At 45.9% G+C, this 21,861-nt stretch overlaps 10 non-coding genes across 10 annotated transcripts; all 10 read right to left on the bottom strand.

Annotated features, from left to right (window-relative positions):
* Window positions 1-1,069: 1,069 nt before the first annotated feature.
* Window positions 1,070-1,234, bottom strand: LOC147174470 (U1 spliceosomal RNA). The gene has a single exon (XR_015094955.1). It is a non-coding gene; the product is annotated as a U1 spliceosomal RNA (small nuclear RNA).
* An 81-nt stretch (window positions 1,235-1,315) lies between these two features.
* Window positions 1,316-1,509, bottom strand: LOC147174469 (U2 spliceosomal RNA). The gene has a single exon (XR_015095226.1). It is a non-coding gene; the product is annotated as a U2 spliceosomal RNA (small nuclear RNA).
* A 5,558-nt stretch (window positions 1,510-7,067) lies between these two features.
* LOC147174468 (U1 spliceosomal RNA) lies at window positions 7,068-7,232 on the bottom strand. Its single transcript, XR_015094954.1, has one exon. It is a non-coding gene; the product is annotated as a U1 spliceosomal RNA (small nuclear RNA).
* A 389-nt stretch (window positions 7,233-7,621) lies between these two features.
* On the bottom strand, window positions 7,622-7,816 carry LOC147174467 (U2 spliceosomal RNA). The gene has a single exon (XR_015095231.1). It is a non-coding gene; the product is annotated as a U2 spliceosomal RNA (small nuclear RNA).
* A 5,565-nt stretch (window positions 7,817-13,381) lies between these two features.
* On the bottom strand, window positions 13,382-13,546 carry LOC147174466 (U1 spliceosomal RNA). Its single transcript, XR_015094953.1, has one exon. It is a non-coding gene; the product is annotated as a U1 spliceosomal RNA (small nuclear RNA).
* A 389-nt stretch (window positions 13,547-13,935) lies between these two features.
* LOC147174465 (U2 spliceosomal RNA) lies at window positions 13,936-14,127 on the bottom strand. The gene has a single exon (XR_015095126.1). It is a non-coding gene; the product is annotated as a U2 spliceosomal RNA (small nuclear RNA).
* Window positions 14,128-14,451: 324 nt separating this feature from the next.
* On the bottom strand, window positions 14,452-14,616 carry LOC147174464 (U1 spliceosomal RNA). The gene has a single exon (XR_015095164.1). It is a non-coding gene; the product is annotated as a U1 spliceosomal RNA (small nuclear RNA).
* Window positions 14,617-15,005: 389 nt separating this feature from the next.
* Window positions 15,006-15,200, bottom strand: LOC147174463 (U2 spliceosomal RNA). The gene has a single exon (XR_015095249.1). It is a non-coding gene; the product is annotated as a U2 spliceosomal RNA (small nuclear RNA).
* Window positions 15,201-20,765: 5,565 nt separating this feature from the next.
* On the bottom strand, window positions 20,766-20,930 carry LOC147174462 (U1 spliceosomal RNA). Its single transcript, XR_015094952.1, has one exon. It is a non-coding gene; the product is annotated as a U1 spliceosomal RNA (small nuclear RNA).
* A 389-nt stretch (window positions 20,931-21,319) lies between these two features.
* Window positions 21,320-21,518, bottom strand: LOC147174461 (U2 spliceosomal RNA). The gene has a single exon (XR_015095237.1). It is a non-coding gene; the product is annotated as a U2 spliceosomal RNA (small nuclear RNA).
* Between the last annotated feature and the right edge of the window lie 343 nt (window positions 21,519-21,861).

The raw sequence follows: 21,861 nt of genomic DNA, 5'->3' as shown, positions 1-21,861 counted from the left end.
GGGCTGGCCCTGGTAATGTATGTAGCCCCGGTTTTCACCCAAGACTATCATTGGTGGGAGATGTTTCAGGCCCTGAAAGCCCTGGGGGTCCTGCCATTGTTGGATGGGTACCCGCCAGGCACAGTTCCAGATGCCGTCCTCATCCCTCACCTTCACAGCCTGGCCTTTAACCGTGCAATATCTACCCAGCCAAAAACAAATGTCTTCTGCATTCACTGTCTCATTAAACATTCTGACAATAACTGTTTTAGCAGCATTATCAGACAGTTTTTCAACATTGAACACAGAGAACTGGGCTTTCACATTTTCAAAACGAGTCCAAAATTCACGAAGGTTCACAGCAGAAGTGAAACTCACATCAAATCCCTTACTAAAGGGCAAAGTTATAATACAATTTAAATCCTCAGCTTTAAATTTCAGGGTTTGTTGGACAAGCTTTCTGGAGAAGTCCAGCCTGGACATCCACAGAGGCTCACCACCATCCCTTTCCCGAAACATAAATCGAACACTGTGGTGCCTCCGCACGCTGGCATTTGTAGCCGACATGTCGGAGACAACCACTTGGTCACAACTTCTCACGAACAAAAAAACAGTACACTCACCTTGGTCGTTCTCCTATAACACAAAGTTTAAACAACACAATAACAATACCCCTGCAATTGAGTTAGATTCACAGCCACAACAGGCATAGAATAATCTCTCAACAGAGGCGATCGCAGTCTTAGCCAAAAGGCCGAGAAGCGATGAAGAGGATAACTGACGGACTCAAGTACAGGCTTCTCGGTCTACCAACTCTCACAGTCGGTCATGTTACACCAAGCAGCGCTGCTCTTATGGACACTGAGACGGAGGAAACCTTGTCTGCTGACTTAACCATTCATTATTCACAAGCCTTCACATAAGCAGCTGCAGTCCAACAACTTTTGCAGTCTTCCTGCAGGATGAAAGACCAAGCGCCTGCTGCGGTCCCGGCCAGACTTGTGAAGAAAGCCAGAAGACCATAGTCAAGTCTTGCTCATTTGTGTTAATTGGTTTCAAGACTATCGCTCTTAATTATTGACATACAAGCCAGGGAAGAGCGCGAACGCAGTTCCCCACTATCAGAAATTATGCAGTCGAGATTCCCACATTTGGAGAATTCGCAATGGTCAATGCAGCCGCCAGTGCAATGGCTGCACCTCGCCCTGGGTGAACCACATTCTTGATCATGGTGTCACCCCTGCCAGGTAAGTATGCCTTCCTCAGCCCACTGCGCACGTGAGTATTGCCACAGCCCGTTTTCTCTGTCTAGATTAGCATTTTCGTTGACCAGCGGAGGTGGTGCACCGCTCCTGGAAATACTGCAATACCAGGATGATGCGCGGAATGGGCAAAGCAAGCTCTGAATCCCATCTCCCTGTTCAAAAAAGCAATTTAATATGAAGTCTCCAGATAGGAGACATATCAGATATTAAACTGATAAGAACAGATTTTTCTTTTTCATGTTTTTATTGTCACTTTTCAATCAATTACAAATCACATTTCTCCAATATGGAGCATTCATTTTGTCTCAAATATGACATGTAAAAATAAAAACAAAATAAAAAATGAGAAATGAAAAAACATTCATATCTATTGTGCAGGAGCGTAGCACTGCATTACTAATTGGGACTTCATCCCACCCTCTCAAAAAGCGCTTGTCCAGGACCTGCCTGGTAGCCCTTTTTGCTCCTTCCCTCCTGGAGAGCCAGGCCGTCGCTGCCGAGACCTTCACAGTGTAGCTCCGGTTCCCTCCTCCGGGCGGGCACAGGCGACGCTTCTTGGTGGCTGTGTCCTTGGCCTGCCGCGTGCAGCTTCGATGGTCTCTGCAGCCATTCGGAGCACAGCCACGGGGAGGGTCTGCCTGTGCCTCCTTACCAGCAAGTTTCTGGAGGTCCACATGGCGTCTTTGATGGCGGCAAGAGTGAGCCAGTCTTTCGCAAACGCCTCTCGGGAACACTTGGCTTGGCTCACCCCATAGAGCACGTATTGTGCATTTAGGACCTCCCTTGCTGGCAAGTCCGGGAATTTTCTCAGGTGGCCGGCTGTTGCCCACAGGTCTACGGCAGCACTGCACTCCCAGAGGAGGTGCCTCACCGACTCCTGGGCGCCACAACCAGGTCGGGGGCAGGTTGAGTGCGCTGACATTCCTCGGGAGTGCATAACGGCCCTGACTGGGAGAATCTCGTGGGCCACCATCCACGACAGGTCCCGAAGTCTGTTTGGGAGGGCAGGATGGTTGGCGTTGCGCCAAACCGTTGTGGGCTTGCCGAATGCAAGCCCGCGCACTTGACTCGCTGTTTGCCGCTCCTGCACAATAGAGATGAGAGACTTGTGATTTTTCAAAATGTGACAATCTTCATTTTCCAATTTAAAATTTCTTAAAAATTTTGGGATAAAAGAATGTGCTGGTGGTAAATTAAAAGACACCGGAAGTCTTTGATCGCTGGGTATTAGTTTTAATTTACGGAGGTACGATCCCATCCAGAATCGTGTCATTGCTTGACTTTTGGGATTGCTGGATGGTCCCAGAGCATTTTGCAGATGGAGGGCCACATATCTGCTGCCCAAAAAGAGCTGGAGGTCCGGCACGCCTTTTCCACCCTTCTCTTTTGTTTTTTTCATCGTGTCCCTCCTCAGTCTTTCCCATTTAGAACCCCAGATAAAGTAAAAAATTGCACGGTCCAAATCTAAAAGCACATTTCTTTTTGGGATAAAAACTGAACCGATTAATAAAAGCAAGGGTAAAATTATTGCTTTTATTATTAAAATCTTCCCCTCTAAAGTCAACTCTCTCAGTCCCCAAAAGCCAAGTTTTTTTCTCACTTTCCCTACCACGTCGCCCCAGTTTGTATCCCCTCCCCCTCCCTTACTGAATTTAATCCCAAGTATTTTCTGGTCCGTTTGTATCTCCGTCAGGGGCAGTCCTGTCTTCTGTGTCGCGGTCCACGGTCCGTAAAACTGTGCTTGGGTCTTGTCTCTGTTGAGTTTAGAGCCAGACGCTCTTCCATACCAGTCAGTCAAGTCCAGGGTCCTTGTCACGGATAAAATGTCAGAACACAGGATGTTAATATCGTCCATATATAAAACACACTTTGTTGTGAGTCCCCCGCCCCCTGGAATACTCACCCCCTCGATCATTTTGTCCCTTCTCAAAATCTGTGCCAACGGTTCTATGCATAGAACATAGAGGAGGGCAGATAAGGGACAGCCCTGACGGACGCCGCAGTTAATTTGCACTGCTTTTGTCAAGTTCCCGTTGACCACAAATTTGCTGGTAATGTCTCGGTACAGCAGGCCCACCCACTCTAGATACCTTCCCGGGAAACCCCATTTTTGCAGTAGCCTAAAAAGGTACTGGTGCGAGATCCGATCAAAAGCCTTCTCAAAGTCTAAATTTAGGACTACTAGCCGCATATTTCTGTCTCTCGCATAACAGATGGTGTCGCGAATCAGCATGAGGCTGTCCGTGATCTTCCTCCCCGCGATGGCACAGGTTTGGTCCGGGTCGATCAAATCCTGTAAAAACACAGACATACGCATAGCTAAAAGTTTGCTAAAAAGTTTGCAATCAACATTTAAAAGCGTAATTGGACGCCAGTTGTTCAGGTCTGTTTTGTCTCCTTTCTTATGCAGTAAAGTGACTATCCCTTTTCTAAAACTGTCTGGTAGTCGGTTTGTTTTGTCCAGTTCATTAAAAACAGTGAGTAAGTCTGGTGCTAAAATGTCCCAAAAAGTCAGGTAAAATTCCGAGCAGAGGCCATCCTCGCCCGGAGATTTTGCCTTCTTCAGTTGTTTTACACATGTATTTAGTTCTTCAGGTGTAAAATCCTGTGTTAAAGGCCCATTGTCAGTCACTGTTTTTTCAATGAAGTTTAAAACCTCTACCATTATCTCCTCTTGGGTATCTTTACGCTCATACAGTTTTTGATAGTAAGTTTCCACTGCTTCAATTATTTCATTATTTGTTTCTGTAATGGTACCGTTTTCTTTTTTTAGTTTAAAAATGCCCCCACCCTTGCTCATAATTTTTTTAAAGAAGTACCTTGTGCATTTTTCACCTTCTTCTATTTCCTTCTCTCTGCTCCTTAATAAAAACCCTTTGCTCTGAATATCTGCCATAGCTCTCATTTCTTTTTTGATCTCTTTAATTTCATCATTAAAATGTATCCCCTCTTGTGTCAGATTAAAATACCTTTGCAGTCTCTTTTGCATTCCCAGCATACATTTCATTTCCTTGATTTTCTTCTCTCTTCCTGCTTTTTTAAAAAAAGTCTGAGTCCTTACCTTCATCATTTCCCACCAGTGTGCCCGTGATTTGTAAAGGTCTTGAAGGGTCTGCCAGTCCTTGTACCGCTCCCTGTACTGAGAGACCAAGGTCTCGTCCTCGAGCAGGGAGCAGTTCAATTTCCACAGACCTCTTCCAATAGTCACGCCAGAAGAAAGTGAAAGGGTGCAAGACAGTATTAGGTGATCTGAGAAAAAAACAGGAGTTAATCTAGCATCAATCTGTGTCCAACCCCGTGTAAATACGTAATCTATGCGAGAGGCTCTGGTGCCGTCACCACTAAACCAGGTGAAGCCCTCCTCTCTTGGATGTATGGTTTTAAAGCAGTCCTCTAATTTGAATACGCGGCACATGTCTTGCAATAAAACCGATGTTTTGTCAATTTTAAAATCCTCCCCAGCTCCCTTCCTATCCTTCCTATTTAAAACACAATTAAAATCGCCTCCAATAATTAGTGGATTATGACCTAGCATGTGGGACTGCAAATTCTCTAAAATATCATACCTGTCATGCTTTTCATTAGAACCATAAATATTTAAAAGGCTAAGGTCCTGTTCTGTAAAAGTTAAGTGTGCTAACAGTGCTCGTCCGTCTCTCACCACTGTGCTCCCCTTTAAAACAATCTGAGGATTATTTATTAAAATGGCCACTCCATCATTTCTATTTTCGTTTGAGCCACTCCATAGTGATGGATGTGGCCACATTTCCTCCCACTGTTTGTAATTTCTTAAAAAGGGTATGCCACATTCTTGGATTAAAAACAGATCAGATTTAAAAGTTTTTAGAAATGTTAAAACGCTCTGAGCTCTAATCTTTGACTTCACGCTTCTAACATTAATAGTTGAGAAGGTGAGGGTCATAGGTATGATTAAAAATAAAAAAATAAAAACACAGATGGGGTTACAAAATTTTAAGAGAACATTATTTTTAAAAAAACAAGGCAGTCGCTAAGGTATTTCTCGAGAGCGTATTTCTTCCTTTACCTCAGCAAAAGGGGCAGAGCTAAAACACTGGTCGTCTGTCAGGGGCACTTGAGGTGGTGATCGCTCACGCAACCTTAAATTCATAGTGTTTCTGCTTTTTGGCGTTGATTGCAGTACTATGTTTAAAAAGGAGAGTTCATTTGGTGAATCCGAGGGGAAGACCCTGGTCTCCCCCACCTCGCTATCTGGGCTCCCGGGCCTTCCCCTCTTCTCCGTGGACAGGGGAGACTCAGAGGACCGTTGAGATGCAAGCCTTTTATTATTTTGAGCACAAGTGATCTGGGTGTCTTCACTGTCAGCCTCATGTGGACTGACTTCACTTGACTCACTTTCTTTTTGACAGCATCTCACTTTCCTCTGAGCTCTCGATTGGTGGGGCCGGCCTGCTCGCCTCCCCTTGCCCCTCCTCACCTGTCCCCTCTCCACCAATGACAGGATTTGGAGGGAAATTTGAATTTTCTTTGGGACATTCAATTTGTTTGTCAGCTTCATTTCCATTTCCTTGTGCCATTTCTTTTCCAGCCTTCAGTTTGTTGGCAAATGATTTTGGACAATTTCTGTAGAGGTGGTTAGTTTCCCCACAAAGATTGCACTTTCTGCCATTGGTACATTCTTCAAAAGTATGCCCAATTACTCTACATTTCCTACAAATTGTTTTCTCACACGCTTCCGCCAGGTGTCCATGCTCACCACACTTGCGGCAGAGCTTGGGCTGGCCCTGGTAATGTATGTAGCCCCGGTTTTCACCCAAGACTATCATTGGTGGGAGATGTTTCAGGCCCTGAAAGCCCTGGGGGTCCTGCCATTGTTGGATGGGTACCCGCCAGGCACAGTTCCAGATGCCGTCTTCATCCCTCACCTTCACAGCCTGGCCTTTAACCGTGCAATATCTACCCAGCCAAAAACAAATGTCTTCTGCATTCACTGTCTCATTAAACATTCTGACAATAACTGTTTTAGCAGCATTATCAGTCAGTTTTTCAACATTGAACACAGAGAACTGGGCTTTCACATTTTCAAAACGAGTCCAAAATTCACGAAGGTTCACAGCAGAGGTGAAACTCACATCAAATCCCTTACTAAAGGGCAAAGTTATAATACAATTTAAATCCTCAGCTTTAAATTTCAGGGTTTGTTGGACAAGCTTTCTGGAGAAGTCCAGCCTGGACATCCAAAGAGGCTCACCATCATCCCTTTCCCGAAACATAAATCGAACACTGTGGTGCCTCCGCATGCCGGCATATGTAGCCGACATGTCGGAGACAACCACTTGGTCACAACTTCTCACGAACAAAAAAACAGTACACTCACCTTTGTCGTTCTCCTATAACACAAAGTTTAAACAACACAATAACAATACCCCTGCAATTGAGTTAGATTCACAGCCACAACAGGCATAGAATTATCTCTCAACAGAGGCGATCGCAGTCTTAGCCAAAAGGCCGAGAAGCGATGAAGAGGATAACTGACGGACTCAAGTACAGGCTTCTCGGTCTACCCACTCTCACAGTCGGTCATGTTACACCAAGCAGCGCTGCTCTTATGGACACTGAGACGGAGGAAACCTCGTCTGCTGACTTAACCATTCATTATTCACAAGCCTTCACATAAGCAGCTGCAGTCCAACAACTTTTGCAGTCTTCCTGCAGGATGAAAGACCAAGCGCCTGCTGCGGTCCCGGCCAGACTTGTGAAGAAAGCCAGAAGACCATAGTCAAGTCTTGCTCATTTGTGTTAATTGGTTTCAAGACTATCGCTCTTAATTTTTGACATACAAGCCAGGGAAGAGCGCGAACGCAGTTCCCCACTATCAGAAATTATGCAGTCGAGATTCCCACATTTGGAGAATTCGCAATGGTCAATGCAGCCGCCAGTGCAATGGCTGCACCTCGCCCTGGGTGAACCACATTCTTGATCATGGTGTCACCCCTGCCAGGTAAGTATGCCTTCCTCAGCCTGGGCACGGGGTCTTGCTTTTTTCCACTCACCCTCTTGGATGACTGTGCCATTCGTACACTGGCGAATGCCTGGCCCAGCATGATGGGCCAGTTTCTCTCAGTGGATTAGAACGGCGTGTGTACTTCGCACAGGGCATTAGAGGAGGTCACAGGCACAACTGCGGAGCATGCAATAGCTGAATGAGCTCAAGTGTCAAGCCTCTGGAACGGGTTCGACTCACCGGGTTGGTGGACAGCAGAGTAGATGTGTGTCGGCTATGTCGCCTGCTTCCCAATTTGACGACATGGTTGCTTCCGCCACACCTACTTGTGCGCACGTGAGTATTGCCACAGCCCGTTTTCTCTGTCTAGATTAGCATTTTCGTTGACCAGCGGAGGTGGTGCACCGCTCCTGGATATACTGCAATACCAGGATGATGCGCGGAATGGGCAAAGCAAGCTCTGAATCCCATCTCCCTGTTCAAAAAAGCAATTTAATATGAAGTCTCCTGATAGGAGACATATCAGATATTAAACTGATAAGAACAGATTTTTTCTTTTTCATGTTTTTATTGTCACTTTTCAATCAATTACAAATCACATTTCTCCAATATGGAGCATTCATTTTGTCTCAAATATGACATGTAAAAATAAAAACAAAATAAAAAATGAAAAATGAAAAAACATTCATATCTATTGTGCAGGAGCGTAGCACTGCATTACTAATTGGGACTTCATCCCACCCTCTCAAAAAGCGCTTGTCCAGGACCTGCCGGGTAGCCCTTTTTGCTCCTTCCCTCCTGGAGAGCCAGGCCGTCGCTGCCGAGACCTTCACAGTGTAGCTCCGGTTCCCTCCTCCGGGCGGGCACAGGCGACGCTTCTTGGTGGCTGTGTCCTTGGCCTGCCGCGAGCAGCTTCGATGGTCTCTGCAGCCATTCGGAGCACAGCCACGGGGGGGGGGTCTGCCTGTGCCTCCTTACCAGCAAGTTTCTGGAGGTCCACATGGCGTCTTTGATGGCGGCAAGAGTGAGCCAGTCTTTCGCAAACTCCTCTCGGGAACACTTGGCTTGGCTCACCCCATAGAGCACGTATTGTGCATTTAGGACCTCCCTTGCTGGCAAGTCCGGGAATTTTCTCAGGTGGCCGGCTGTTGCCCACAGGTCTACGGCAGCACTGCACTCCCAGAGGAGGTGCCTCACCGACTCCTGGGCGCCACAACCAGGTCGGGGGCAGGTTGAGTGCGCTGACATTCCTCGGGAGTGCATAACGGCCCTGACTGGGAGAATCTCGTGGGCCACCATCCACGACAGGTCCCGAAGTCTGTTTGGGAGGGCAGGATGGTTGGCGTTGCGCCAAACCGTTGTGGGCTTGCCGAATGCAAGCCCGCGCACTTGACTCGCTGTTTGCCGCTCCGGCACAATAGAGATGAGAGACTTGTGATTTTTCAAAATGTGACAATCTTCATTTTCCAATTTAAAATTTCTTAAAAATTTTGGGATAAAAGAATGTGCTGGTGGTAAATTAAAAGACACCGGAAGTCTTTGATCGCTGGGTATTAGTTTTAATTTACGGAGGTACGATCCCATCCAGAATCGTGTCATTGCTTGACTTTTGGGATTGCTGGATGGTCCCAGAGCATTTTGCAGATGGAGGGCCACATATCTGCTGCCCAAAAAGAGCTGGAGGTCCGGCACGCCTTTTCCACCCTTCTCTTTTGTTTTTTTCATCGTGTCCCTCCTCAGTCTTTCCCATTTAGAACCCCAGATAAAGTAAAAAATTGCACGGTCCAAATCTAAAAGCACATTTCTTTTTGGGATAAAAACTGAACCGATTAATAAAAGCAAGGGTAAAATTACTGCTTTTATTATTAAAATCTTCCCCTCTAAAGTCAACTCTCTCAGTCTCCAAAAGCCAAGTTTTTTTCTCACTTTCCCTACCACGTCGCCCCAGTTTGTATCCCCTCCCCCTCCCTTACTGAATTTAATCCCAAGTATTTTCTGGTCCGTTTGTATCTCCGTCAGGGGCAGTCCTGTCTTCTGTGTCGCGGTCCACGGTCCGTAAAACTGTGCTTGGGTCTTGTCTCTGTTGAGTTTAGAGCCAGACGCTCTTCCATACCAGTCAGTCAAGTCCAGGGTCCTTGTCACGGATAAAATGTCAGAACACAGGATGTTAATATCGTCCATATATAAAACACACTTTGTTGTGAGTCCCCCGCCCCCTGGAATACTCACCCCCTCGATCATTTTGTCCCTTCTCAAAATCTGTGCCAACGGTTCTATGCATAGAACATAGAGGAGGGCAGATAAGGGACAGCCCTGACGGACGCCGCAGTTAATTTGCACTGCTTTTGTCAAGTTCCCGTTGACCACAAATTTGCTGGTAATGTCTCGGTACAGCAGGCCCACCCACTCTAGATACCTTCCCGGGAAACCCCATTTTTGCAGTAGCCTAAAAAGGTACTGGTGCGAGATCCGATCAAAAGCCTTCTCAAAGTCTAAATTTAGGACTACTAGCCGCATATTTCTGTCTCTCGCATAACAGATGGTGTCGCGAATCAGCATGAGGCTGTCCGTGATCTTCCTCCCCGCGATGGCACAGGTTTGGCCCGGATCGATCAAATCCTGTAAAAACACAGACATACGCATAGCTAAAAGTTTGCTAAAAAGTTTGCAATCAACATTTAAAAGCGTAATTGGACGCCAGTTGTTCAGGTCTGTTTTGTCTCCTTTCTTATGCAGTAAAGTGACTATCCCTTTTCTAAAACTGTCTGGTAGTCGGTTTGTTTTGTCCAGTTCATTAAAAACAGTGAGTAAGTCTGGTGCTAAAATGTCCCAAAAAGTCAGGTAAAATTCCGAGCAGAGGCCATCCTCGCCCGGAGATTTTGCCTTCTTCAGTTGTTTTACACATGTATTTAGTTCTTCAGGTGTAAAATCCTGTGTTAAAGGCCCATTGTCAGTCACTGTTTTTTCAATGAAGTTTAAAACCTCTACCATTATCTCCTCTTGGGTATCTTTACGCTCATACAGTTTTTGATAGTAAGTTTCCACTGCTTCAATTATTTCATTATTTGTTTCTGTAATGGTACCGTTTTCTTTTTTTAGTTTAAAAATGCCCCCACCCTTGCTCATAATTTTTTTAAAGAAGTACCTTGTGCATTTTTCACCTTCTTCTATTTCCTTCTCTCTGCTCCTTAATAAAAACCCTTTGCTCTGAATATCTGCCATAGCTCTCATTTCTTTTTTGATCTCTTTAATTTCATCATTAAAATTTATCCCCTCTTGTGTCAGATTAAAATACCTTTGCAGTCTCTTTTGCATTCCCAGCATACATTTCATTTCCTTGATTTTCTTCTCTCTTCCTGCTTTTTTAAAAAAAGTCTGAGTCCTTACCTTCATCATTTCCCACCATTGTGCCCGTGATTTGTAAAGGTCTTGAAGGGTCTGCCAGTCCTTGTACCGCTCCCTGCACTGAGAGACCAAGGTCTCGTCCTCGAGCAGGGAGCAGTTCAATTTCCACAGACCTCTTCCAATAGTCACGCCAGAAGAAAGTGAAAGGGTGCAAGACAGTATTAGGTGATCTGAGAAAAAAACAGGAGTTAATCTAGCATCAATCTGTGTCCAACCCCGTGTAAATACGTAATCTATGCGAGAGGCTCTGGTGCCGTCACCACTAAACCAGGTGAAGCCCTCCTCTCTTGGATGTATGGTTTTAAAGCAGTCCTCTAATTTGAATACGCGGCACATGTCTTGCAATAAAACCGATGTTTTGTCAATTTTAAAATCCTCCCCAGCTCCCTTCCTATCCTTCCTATTTAAAACACAATTAAAATCGCCTCCAATAATTAGTGGATTATGACCTAGCATGTGGGACTGCAAATTCTCTAAAATATCATACCTGTCATGCTATTCATTAGAACCATAAATATTTAAAAGGCTAAGGTCCTGTTCTGTAAAAGTTAAGTGTGCTAACAGTGCTCGTCCGTCTCTCACCACTGTGCTCCCCTTTAAAACAATCTGAGGATTATTTATTAAAATGGCCACTCCATCATTTCTATTTTCGTTTGAGCCACTCCATAGTGATGGATGTGGCCACATTTCCTCCCACTGTTTGTAATTTCTTAAAAAGGGTATGCCACATTCTTGGATTAAAAACAGATCAGATTTAAAAGTTTTTAGAAATGTTAAAACGCTCTGAGCTCTAATCTTTGACTTCACGCTTCTAACGTTAATAGTTGAGAAGGTGAGGGTCATAGGTATGATTAAAAATAAAAAAATAAAAACACAGATGGGGTTACAAAATTTTAAGAGAACATTATTTTTAAAAAAACAAGGCAGTCGCTAAGGTATTTCTCGAGAGCGTATTTCTTCCTTTACCTCAGCAAAAGGGGCAGAGCTAAAACACTGGTCGTCTGTCAGGGGCACTTGAGGTGGTGATCGCTCACGCAACCTTAAATTCATAGTGTTTCTGCTTTTTGGCGTTGATTGCAGTACTATGTTTAAAAAGGAGAGTTCATTTGGTGAATCTGAGGGGAAGACCCTGGTCTCCCCCACCTCGCTATCTGGGCTCCCGGGCCTTCCCCTCTTCTCCGTGGACAGGGGAGACTCAGAGGACCGTTGAGATGCAAGCCTTTTATTATTTTGAGCACAAGTGATCTGGGTGTCTTCACTGTCAGCCTCATGTGGACTGACTTCACTTGACTCGCTTGTGGGCATTTCTTGCAGCATCTCACTTTCCTCTGAGCTCTCGATTGGTGGGGCCGGCCTGCTCGCCTCCCCTTGCCCCTCCTCACCTGTCCCCTCTCCACCAATGACAGGATTTGGAGGGAAATTTGAATTTTCTTTGGGACATTCAATTTGTTTGTCAGCTTCATTTCCATTTCCTTGTGCCATTTCTTTTCCAGCCTTCAGTTTGTTGGCAAATGATTTTGGACAATTTCTGTAGAGGTGGTTAGTTTCCCCACAAAGATTGCACTTTCTGCCATTGGTACATTCTTCAAAAGTATGCCCAATTACTCTACATTTCCTACAAATTGTTTTCTCACACGCTTCCGCCAGGTGTCCATGCTCACCACACTTGCGGCAGAGCTTGGGCTGGCCCTGGTAATGTATGTAGCCCCGGTTTTCACCCAAGACTATCATTGGTGGGAGATGTTTCAGGCCCTGAAAGCCCTGGGGGTCCTGCCATTGTTGGATGGGTACCCGCCAGGCACAGTTCCAGATGCCGTCTTCATCCCTCACCTTCACAGCCTGGCCTTTAACCGTGCAATATCTACCCAGCCAAAAACAAATGTCTTCTGCATTCACTGTCTCATTAAACATTCTGACAATAACTGTTTTAGCAGCATTATCAGTCAGTTTTTCAACATTGAACACAGAGAACTGGGCTTTCACATTTTCAAAACGAGTCCAAAATTCACGAAGGTTCACAGCAGAGGTGAAACTCACATCAAATCCCTTACTAAAGGGCAAAGTTATAATACAATTTAAATCCTCAGCTTTAAATTTCAGGGTTTGTTGGACAAGCTTTCTGGAGAAGTCCAGCCTGGACATCCAAAGAGGCTCACCATCATCCCTTTCCCGAAACATAAATCGAACACTGTGGTGCCTCCGCATGCCGGCATATGTAGCCGACATGTCGGAGACAACCACTTGGTCACAACTTCTCACGAACAAAAAAACAGTACACTCACCTTTGTCGTTCTCCTATAACACAAAGTTTAAACAACACAATAACAATACCCCTGCAATTGAGTTAGATTCACAGCCACAACAGGCATAGAATTATCTCTCAACAGAGGCGATCGCAGTCTTAGCCAAAAGGCCGAGAAGCGCTGAAGAGGATAACTGACGGACTCAAGTACAGGCTTCTCGGTCTACCCACTCTCACAGTCGGTCATGTTACACCAAGCAGCGCTGCTCTTATGGACACTGAGACGGAGGAAACCTCGTCTGCTGACTTAACCATTCATTATTCACAAGCCTTCACATAAGCAGCTGCAGTCCAACAACTTTTGCAGTCTTCCTGCAGGATGAAAGACCAAGCGCCTGCTGCGGTCCCGGCCAGACTTGTGAAGAAAGCCAGAAGACCATAGTCAAGTCTTGCTCATTTGTGTTAATTGGTTTCAAGACTATCGCTCTTAATTTTTGACATACAAGCCAGGGAAGAGCGCGAACGCAGTTCCCCACTATCAGAAATTATGCAGTCGAGATTCCCACATTTGGAGAATTCGCAATGGTCAATGCAGCCGCCAGTGCAATGGCTGCACCTCGCCCTGGGTGAACCACATTCTTGATCATGGTGTCACCCCTGCCAGGTAAGTATGCCTTCCTCAGCCTGGGCACGGGGTCTTGCTTTTTTCCACTCACCCTCTTGGATGACTGTGCCATTCGTACACTGGCGAATGCCTGGCCCAGCATGATGGGCCAGTTTCTCTCAGTGGATTAGAACGGCGTGTGTACTTCGCACAGGGCATTAGAGGAGGTCACAGGCACAACTGCGGAGCATGCAATAGCTGAATGAGCTCAAGTGTCAAGCCTCTGGAACGGGTTCGACTCACCGGGTTGGTGGACAGCAGAGTAGATGTGTGTCGGCTACGTCGCCTGCTTCCCAATTTGACGACATGGTTGCTTCCGCCACACCTACTTGTGCGCACGTGAGTATTGCCACAGCCCGTTTTCTCTGTCTAGATTAGCATTTTCGTTGACCAGCGGAGGTGGTGCACCGCTCCTGGATATACTGCAATACCAGGATGATGCGCGGAATGGGCAAAGCAAGCTCTGAATCCCATCTCCCTGTTCAAAAAAGCAATTTCATATGAAGTCTCCTGATAGGAGACATATCAGATATTAAACTGATAAGAACAGATACTACACTTGATCTTAGCCAAAAGGCCGAGAAGCGATGAAGAGGATAACTGACGGACTCAAGTACAGGCTTCTCAGTCTACCCACTCTCACAGTCGGTCATGTTACACCAAGCAGCGCTGCTCTTATGGACACTGAGACGGAGGAAACCTTGTCTGCTGACTTAACCATTCATTATTCACAAGCCTTCACATAAGCAGCTGCAGTCCAACAACTTTTGCAGTCTTCCTGCAGGATGAAAGACCAAGCGCCTGCTGCGGTCCCGGCCAGACTTGTGAAGAAAGCCAGAAGACCATAGTCAAGTCTTGCTCATTTGTGTTAATTGGTTTCAAGACTATCGCTCTTAATTTTTGACATACAAGCCAGGGAAGAGCGCGAACGCAGTTCCCCACTATCAGAAATTATGCAGTCGAGATTCCCACATTTGGAGAATTCGCAAGGGTCAATGCAGCCGCCAGTGCAATGGCTGCACCTCGCCCTGGGTGAACCACATTCTTGATCATGGTGTCACCCCTGCCAGGTAAGTATGCCTACCTCAGCCTGGACACGGGGTCTTGCTTTTTTCCACTCACCCTCTTGAATGACTGTGCCATTCGTACACTGGCGAATGCCTGGCCCAGCATGATGGGCCAGTTTCTCTCAGTGGATTAGAACGGCGTGTGTACTTCGCACAGGGCGTTAGAGGAGGTCACAGGCACAACTGCGGAGCATGCAATAGCTGAATGAGCTCAAGTGTCAAGCCTCTGGAACGGGTTCGACTCACCGGGTTGGTGGACAGCAGAGTAGATGTGTGTCGGCTACGTCGCCTGCTTCCCAATTTGACGACATGGTTGCTTCCGCCACACCTACTTGTGCGCACGTGAGTATTGCCACAGCCCGTTTTCTCTGTCTAGATTAGCATTTTCGTTGACCAGCGGAGGTGGTGCACCGCTCCTGGAAATACTGCAATAACAAGATGATGCGCGGAATGGGCAAAGCAAGCTCTGAATCCCATCTCCCTGTTCAAAAAAGCAATTTAATATGAAGTCTCCTGATAGGAGACATATCAGATATTAAACTGATAAGAACAGATTTTTTCTTTTTCATGTTTTTATTGTCACTTTTCAATCAATTACAAATCACATTTCTCCAATATGGAGCATTCATTTTGTCTCAAATATGACATGTAAAAATAAAAACAAAATAAAAAATGAAAAATGAAAAAACATTCATATCTATTGTGCAGGAGCGTAGCACTGCATTACTAATTGGGACTTCATCCCACCCTCTCAAAAGGCACTTGTCCAGGACCTGCCGGGTAGCCCTTTTTGCTCCTTCCCTCCTGGAGAGCCAGGCCGTCGCTGCCGAGACCTTCACAGTGTAGCTCCGGTTCCCTCCTCCGGGCGGGCACAGGCGACGCTTCTTGGTGGCTGTGTCCTTGGCCTGCCGCGTGCAGCTTCGATGGTCTCTGCAGCCATTCGGAGCACAGCCACGGGGGGGGGGTCTGCCTGTGCCTCCTTACCAGCAAGTTTCTGGAGGTCCACATGGCGTCTTTGATGGCGGCAAGAGTGAGCCAGTCTTTCGCAAACTCCTCTCGGGAACACTTGGCTTGGCTCACCCCATAGAGCACGTATTGTGCATTTAGGACCTCCCTTGCTGGCAAGTCCGGGAATTTTCTCAGGTGGCCGGCTGTTGCCCACAGGTCTACGGCAGCACTGCACTCCCAGAGGAGGTGCCTCACCGACTCCTGGGCGCCACAACCAGGTCGGGGGCAGGTTGAGTGCGCTGACATTCCTCGGGAGTGCATAACGGCCCTGACTGGGAGAATCTCGTGGGCCACCATCCACGACAGGTCCCGAAGTCTGTTTGGGAGGGCAGGATGGTTGGCGTTGCGCCAAACCGTTGTGGGCTTGCCGAATGCAAGCCCGCGCACTTGACTCGCTGTTTGCCGCTCCGGCACAATAGAGATGAGAGACTTGTGATTTTTCAAAATGTGACAGTCTTCATTTTCCAATTTAAAATTTCTTAAAAATTTTGGGATAAAAGAATGTGCTGGTGGTAAATTAAAAGACACCGGAAGTCTTTGATCGCTGGGTATTAGTTTTAATTTACGGAGGTACGATCCCATCCAGAATCGTGTCATTGCTTGACTTTTGGGATTGCTGGATGGTCCCAGAGCATTTTGCAGATGGAGGGCCACATATCTGCTGCCCAAAAAGAGCTGGAGGTCCGGCACGCCTTTTCCACCCTTCTCTTTTGTTTTTTTCATCGTGTCCCTCCTCAGTCTTTCCCATTTAGAACCCCAGATAAAGTAAAAAATTGCACGGTCCAAATCTAAAAGCACATTTCTTTTTGGGATAAAAACTGAACCGATTAATAAAAGCAAGGGTAAAATTACTGCTTTTATTATTAAAATCTTCCCCTCTAAAGTCAACTCTCTCAGTCTCCAAAAGCCAAGTTTTTTTCTCACTTTCCCTACCACGTCGCCCCAGTTTGTATCCCCTCCCCCTCCCTTACTGAATTTAATCCCAAGTATTTTCTGGTCCGTTTGTATCTCCGTCAGGGGCAGTCCTGTCTTCTGTGTCGCGGTCCACGGTCCGTAAAACTGTGCTTGGGTCTTGTCTCTGTTGAGTTTAGAGCCAGACGCTCTTCCATACCAGTCAGTCAAGTCCAGGGTCCTTGTCACGGATAAAATGTCAGAACACAGGATGTTAATATCGTCCATATATAAAACACACTTTGTTGTGAGTCCCCCGCCCCCTGGAATACTCACCCCCTCGATCATTTTGTCCCTTCTCAAAATCTGTGCCAACGGTTCTATGCATAGAACATAGAGGAGGGCAGATAAGGGACAGCCCTGACGGACGCCGCAGTTAATTTGCACTGCTTTTGTCAAGTTCCCGTTGACCACAAATTTGCTGGTAATGTCTCGGTACAGCAGGCCCACCCACTCTAGATACCTTCCCGGGAAACCCCATTTTTGCAGTAGCCTAAAAAGGTACTGGTGCGAGATCCGATCAAAAGCCTTCTCAAAGTCTAAATTTAGGACTACTAGCCGCATATTTCTGTCTCTCGCATAACAGATGGTGTCGCGAATCAGCATGAGGCTGTCCGTGATCTTCCTCCCCGCGATGGCACAGGTTTGGCCCGGATCGATCAAATCCTGTAAAAACACAGACATACGCATAGCTAAAAGTTTGCTAAAAAGTTTGCAATCAACATTTAAAAGCGTAATTGGACGCCAGTTGTTCAGGTCTGTTTTGTCTCCTTTCTTATGCAGTAAAGTGACTATCCCTTTTCTAAAACTGTCTGGTAGTCGGTTTGTTTTGTCCAGTTCATTAAAAACAGTGAGTAAGTCTGGTGCTAAAATGTCCCAAAAAGTCAGGTAAAATTCCGAGCAGAGGCCATCCTCGCCCGGAGATTTTGCCTTCTTCAGTTGTTTTACACATGTATTTAGTTCTTCAGGTGTAAAATCCTGTGTTAAAGGCCCATTGTCAGTCACTGTTTTTTCAATGAAGTTTAAAACCTCTACCATTATCTCCTCTTGGGTATCTTTACGCTCATACAGTTTTTGATAGTAAGTTTCCACTGCTTCAATTATTTCATTATTTGTTTCTGTAATGGTACCGTTTTCTTTTTTTAGTTTAAAAATGCCCCCACCCTTGCTCATAATTTTTTTAAAGAAGTACCTTGTGCATTTTTCACCTTCTTCTATTTCCTTCTCTCTGCTCCTTAATAAAAACCCTTTGCTCTGAATATCTGCCATAGCTCTCATTTCTTTTTTGATCTCTTTAATTTCATCATTAAAATTTATCCCCTCTTGTGTCAGATTAAAATACCTTTGCAGTCTCTTTTGCATTCCCAGCATACATTTCATTTCCTTGATTTTCTTCTCTCTTCCTGCTTTTTTAAAAAAAGTCTGAGTCCTTACCTTCATCATTTCCCACCATTGTGCCCGTGATTTGTAAAGGTCTTGAAGGGTCTGCCAGTCCTTGTACCGCTCCCTGCACTGAGAGACCAAGGTCTCGTCCTCGAGCAGGGAGCAGTTCAATTTCCACAGACCTCTTCCAATAGTCACGCCAGAAGAAAGTGAAAGGGTGCAAGACAGTATTAGGTGATCTGAGAAAAAAACAGGAGTTAATCTAGCATCAATCTGTGTCCAACCCCGTGTAAATACGTAATCTATGCGAGAGGCTCTGGTGCCGTCACCACTAAACCAGGTGAAGCCCTCCTCTCTTGGATGTATGGTTTTAAAGCAGTCCTCTAATTTGAATACGCGGCACATGTCTTGCAATAAAACCGATGTTTTGTCAATTTTAAAATCCTCCCCAGCTCCCTTCCTATCCTTCCTATTTAAAACACAATTAAAATCGCCTCCAATAATTAGTGGATTATGACCTAGCATGTGGGACTGCAAATTCTCTAAAATATCATACCTGTCATGCTATTCATTAGAACCATAAATATTTAAAAGGCTAAGGTCCTGTTCTGTAAAAGTTAAGTGTGCTAACAGTGCTCGTCCGTCTCTCACCACTGTGCTCCCCTTTAAAACAATCTGAGGATTATTTATTAAAATGGCCACTCCATCATTTCTATTTTCGTTTGAGCCACTCCATAGTGATGGATGTGGCCACATTTCCTCCCACTGTTTGTAATTTCTTAAAAAGGGTATGCCACATTCTTGGATTAAAAACAGATCAGATTTAAAAGTTTTTAGAAATGTTAAAACGCTCTGAGCTCTAATCTTTGACTTCACGCTTCTAACGTTAATAGTTGAGAAGGTGAGGGTCATAGGTATGATTAAAAATAAAAAAATAAAAACACAGATGGGGTTACAAAATTTTAAGAGAACATTATTTTTAAAAAAACAAGGCAGTCGCTAAGGTATTTCTCGAGAGCGTATTTCTTCCTTTACCTCAGCAAAAGGGGCAGAGCTAAAACACTGGTCGTCTGTCAGGGGCACTTGAGGTGGTGATCGCTCACGCAACCTTAAATTCATAGTGTTTCTGCTTTTTGGCGTTGATTGCAGTACTATGTTTAAAAAGGAGAGTTCATTTGGTGAATCTGAGGGGAAGACCCTGGTCTCCCCCACCTCGCTATCTGGGCTCCCGGGCCTTCCCCTCTTCTCCGTGGACAGGGGAGACTCAGAGGACCGTTGAGATGCAAGCCTTTTATTATTTTGAGCACAAGTGATCTGGGTGTCTTCACTGTCAGCCTCATGTGGACTGACTTCACTTGACTCGCTTGTGGGCATTTCTTGCAGCATCTCACTTTCCTCTGAGCTCTCGATTGGTGGGGCCGGCCTGCTCGCCTCCCCTTGCCCCTCCTCACCTGTCCCCTCTCCACCAATGACAGGATTTGGAGGGAAATTTGAATTTTCTTTGGGACATTCAATTTGTTTGTCAGCTTCATTTCCATTTCCTTGTGCCATTTCTTTTCCAGCCTTCAGTTTGTTGGCAAATGATTTTGGACAATTTCTGTAGAGGTGGTTAGTTTCCCCACAAAGATTGCACTTTCTGCCATTGGTACATTCTTCAAAAGTATGCCCAATTACTCTACATTTCCTACAAATTGTTTTCTCACACGCTTCCGCCAGGTGTCCATGCTCACCACACTTGCGGCAGAGCTTGGGCTGGCCCTGGTAATGTATGTAGCCCCGGTTTTCACCCAAGACTATCATTGGTGGGAGATGTTTCAGGCCCTGAAAGCCCTGGGGGTCCTGCCATTGTTGGATGGGTACCCGCCAGGCACAGTTCCAGATGCCGTCTTCATCCCTCACCTTCACAGCCTGGCCTTTAACCGTGCAATATCTACCCAGCCAAAAACAAATGTCTTCTGCATTCACTGTCTCATTAAACATTCTGACAATAACTGTTTTAGCAGCATTATCAGTCAGTTTTTCAACATTGAACACAGAGAACTGGGCTTTCACATTTTCAAAACGAGTCCAAAATTCACGAAGGTTCACAGCAGAGGTGAAACTCACATCAAATCCCTTACTAAAGGGCAAAGTTATAATACAATTTAAATCCTCAGCTTTAAATTTCAGGGTTTGTTGGACAAGCTTTCTGGAGAAGTCCAGCCTGGACATCCACAGAGGCTCACCACCATCCCTTTCCCGAAACATAAATCGAACACTGTGGTGCCTCCGCATGCCGGCATATGTAGCCGACATGTCGGAGACAACCACTTGGTCACAACTTCTCACGAACAAAAAAACAGTACACTCACCTTTGTCGTTCTCCTATAACACAAAGTTTAAACAACACAATAACAATACCCCTGCAATTGAGTTAGATTCACAGCCACAACAGGCATAGAATTATCTCTCAACAGAGGCGATCGCAGTCTTAGCCAAAAGGCCGAGAAGCGATGAAGAGGATAACTGACGGACTCAAGTACAGGCTTCTCGGTCTACCCACTCTCACAGTCGGTCATGTTACACCAAGCAGCGCTGCTCTTATGGACACTGAGACGGAGGAAACCTCGTCTGCTGACTTAACCATTCATTATTCACAAGCCTTCACATAAGCAGCTGCAGTCCAACAACTTTTGCAGTCTTCCTGCAGGATGAAAGACCAAGCGCCTGCTGCGGTCCCGGCCAGACTTGTGAAGAAAGCCAGAAGACCATAGTCAAGTCTTGCTCATTTGTGTTAATTGGTTTCAAGACTATCGCTCTTAATTTTTGACATACAAGCCAGGGAAGAGCGCGAACGCAGTTCCCCACTATCAGAAATTATGCAGTCGAGATTCCCACATTTGGAGAATTCGCAATGGTCAATGCAGCCGCCAGTGCAATGGCTGCACCTCGCCCTGGGTGAACCACATTCTTGATCATGGTGTCACCCCTGCCAGGTAAGTATGCCTTCCTCAGCCTGGGCACGGGGTCTTGCTTTTTTCCACTCACCCTCTTGGATGACTGTGCCATTCGTACACTGGCGAATGCCTGGCCCAGCATGATGGGCCAGTTTCTCTCAGTGGATTAGAACGGCGTGTGTACTTCGCACAGGGCATTAGAGGAGGTCACAGGCACAACTGCGGAGCATGCAATAGCTGAATGAGCTCAAGTGTCAAGCCTCTGGAACGGGTTCGACTCACCGGGTTGGTGGACAGCAGAGTAGATGTGTGTCGGCTACGTCGCCTGCTTCCCAATTTGACGACATGGTTGCTTCCGCCACACCTACTTGTGCGCACGTGAGTATTGCCACAGCCCGTTTTCTCTGTCTAGATTAGCATTTTCGTTGACCAGCGGAGGTGGTGCACCGCTCCTGGATATACTGCAATACCAGGATGATGCGCGGAATGGGCAAAGCAAGCTCTGAATCCCATCTCCCTGTTCAAAAAAGCAATTTAATATGAAGTCTCCTGATAGGAGACATATCAGATATTAAACTGATAAGAACAGATTTTTTCTTTCTTTTTCATGTTTTTATTGTCACTTTTCAATCAATTACAAATTTACATTTCTCCAATATGGAGCATTCATTTTGTCTCAAATATGACATGTAAAAATAAAAACAAAATGAAAAATGAAAAAACATTCATATCTATTGTGCAGGAGCGTAGCACTGCATTACTAAGTGGGACTTCATCCCACCCTCTCAAAAAGCGCTTGTCCAGGACCTGCCGGGTCACTCTTTTTGCTCCTTCCCTCCTGGAGAGCCAGGCCGTCGCTGCCGAGACCTTCACCGTGTAGCTCCGGTTCCCTCCTCCGGGCGGGCACAGGCGACGCTTCTTGGTGGCTGTGTCCTTGGCCTGCCGCGTGCAGCTTCGATGGTCTCTGCAGCCATTCGG

This window comes from Leptonotus elevatus, chromosome 5 (assembly GCF_054856555.1).
Source record: "Leptonotus elevatus isolate MCC_2025b chromosome 5, RoL_Lele_1.0, whole genome shotgun sequence".
Lineage (NCBI taxonomy): Eukaryota > Metazoa > Chordata > Actinopteri > Syngnathiformes > Syngnathidae > Leptonotus > Leptonotus elevatus.
This window is presented reverse-complemented; position numbering and strand designations above follow the sequence as displayed.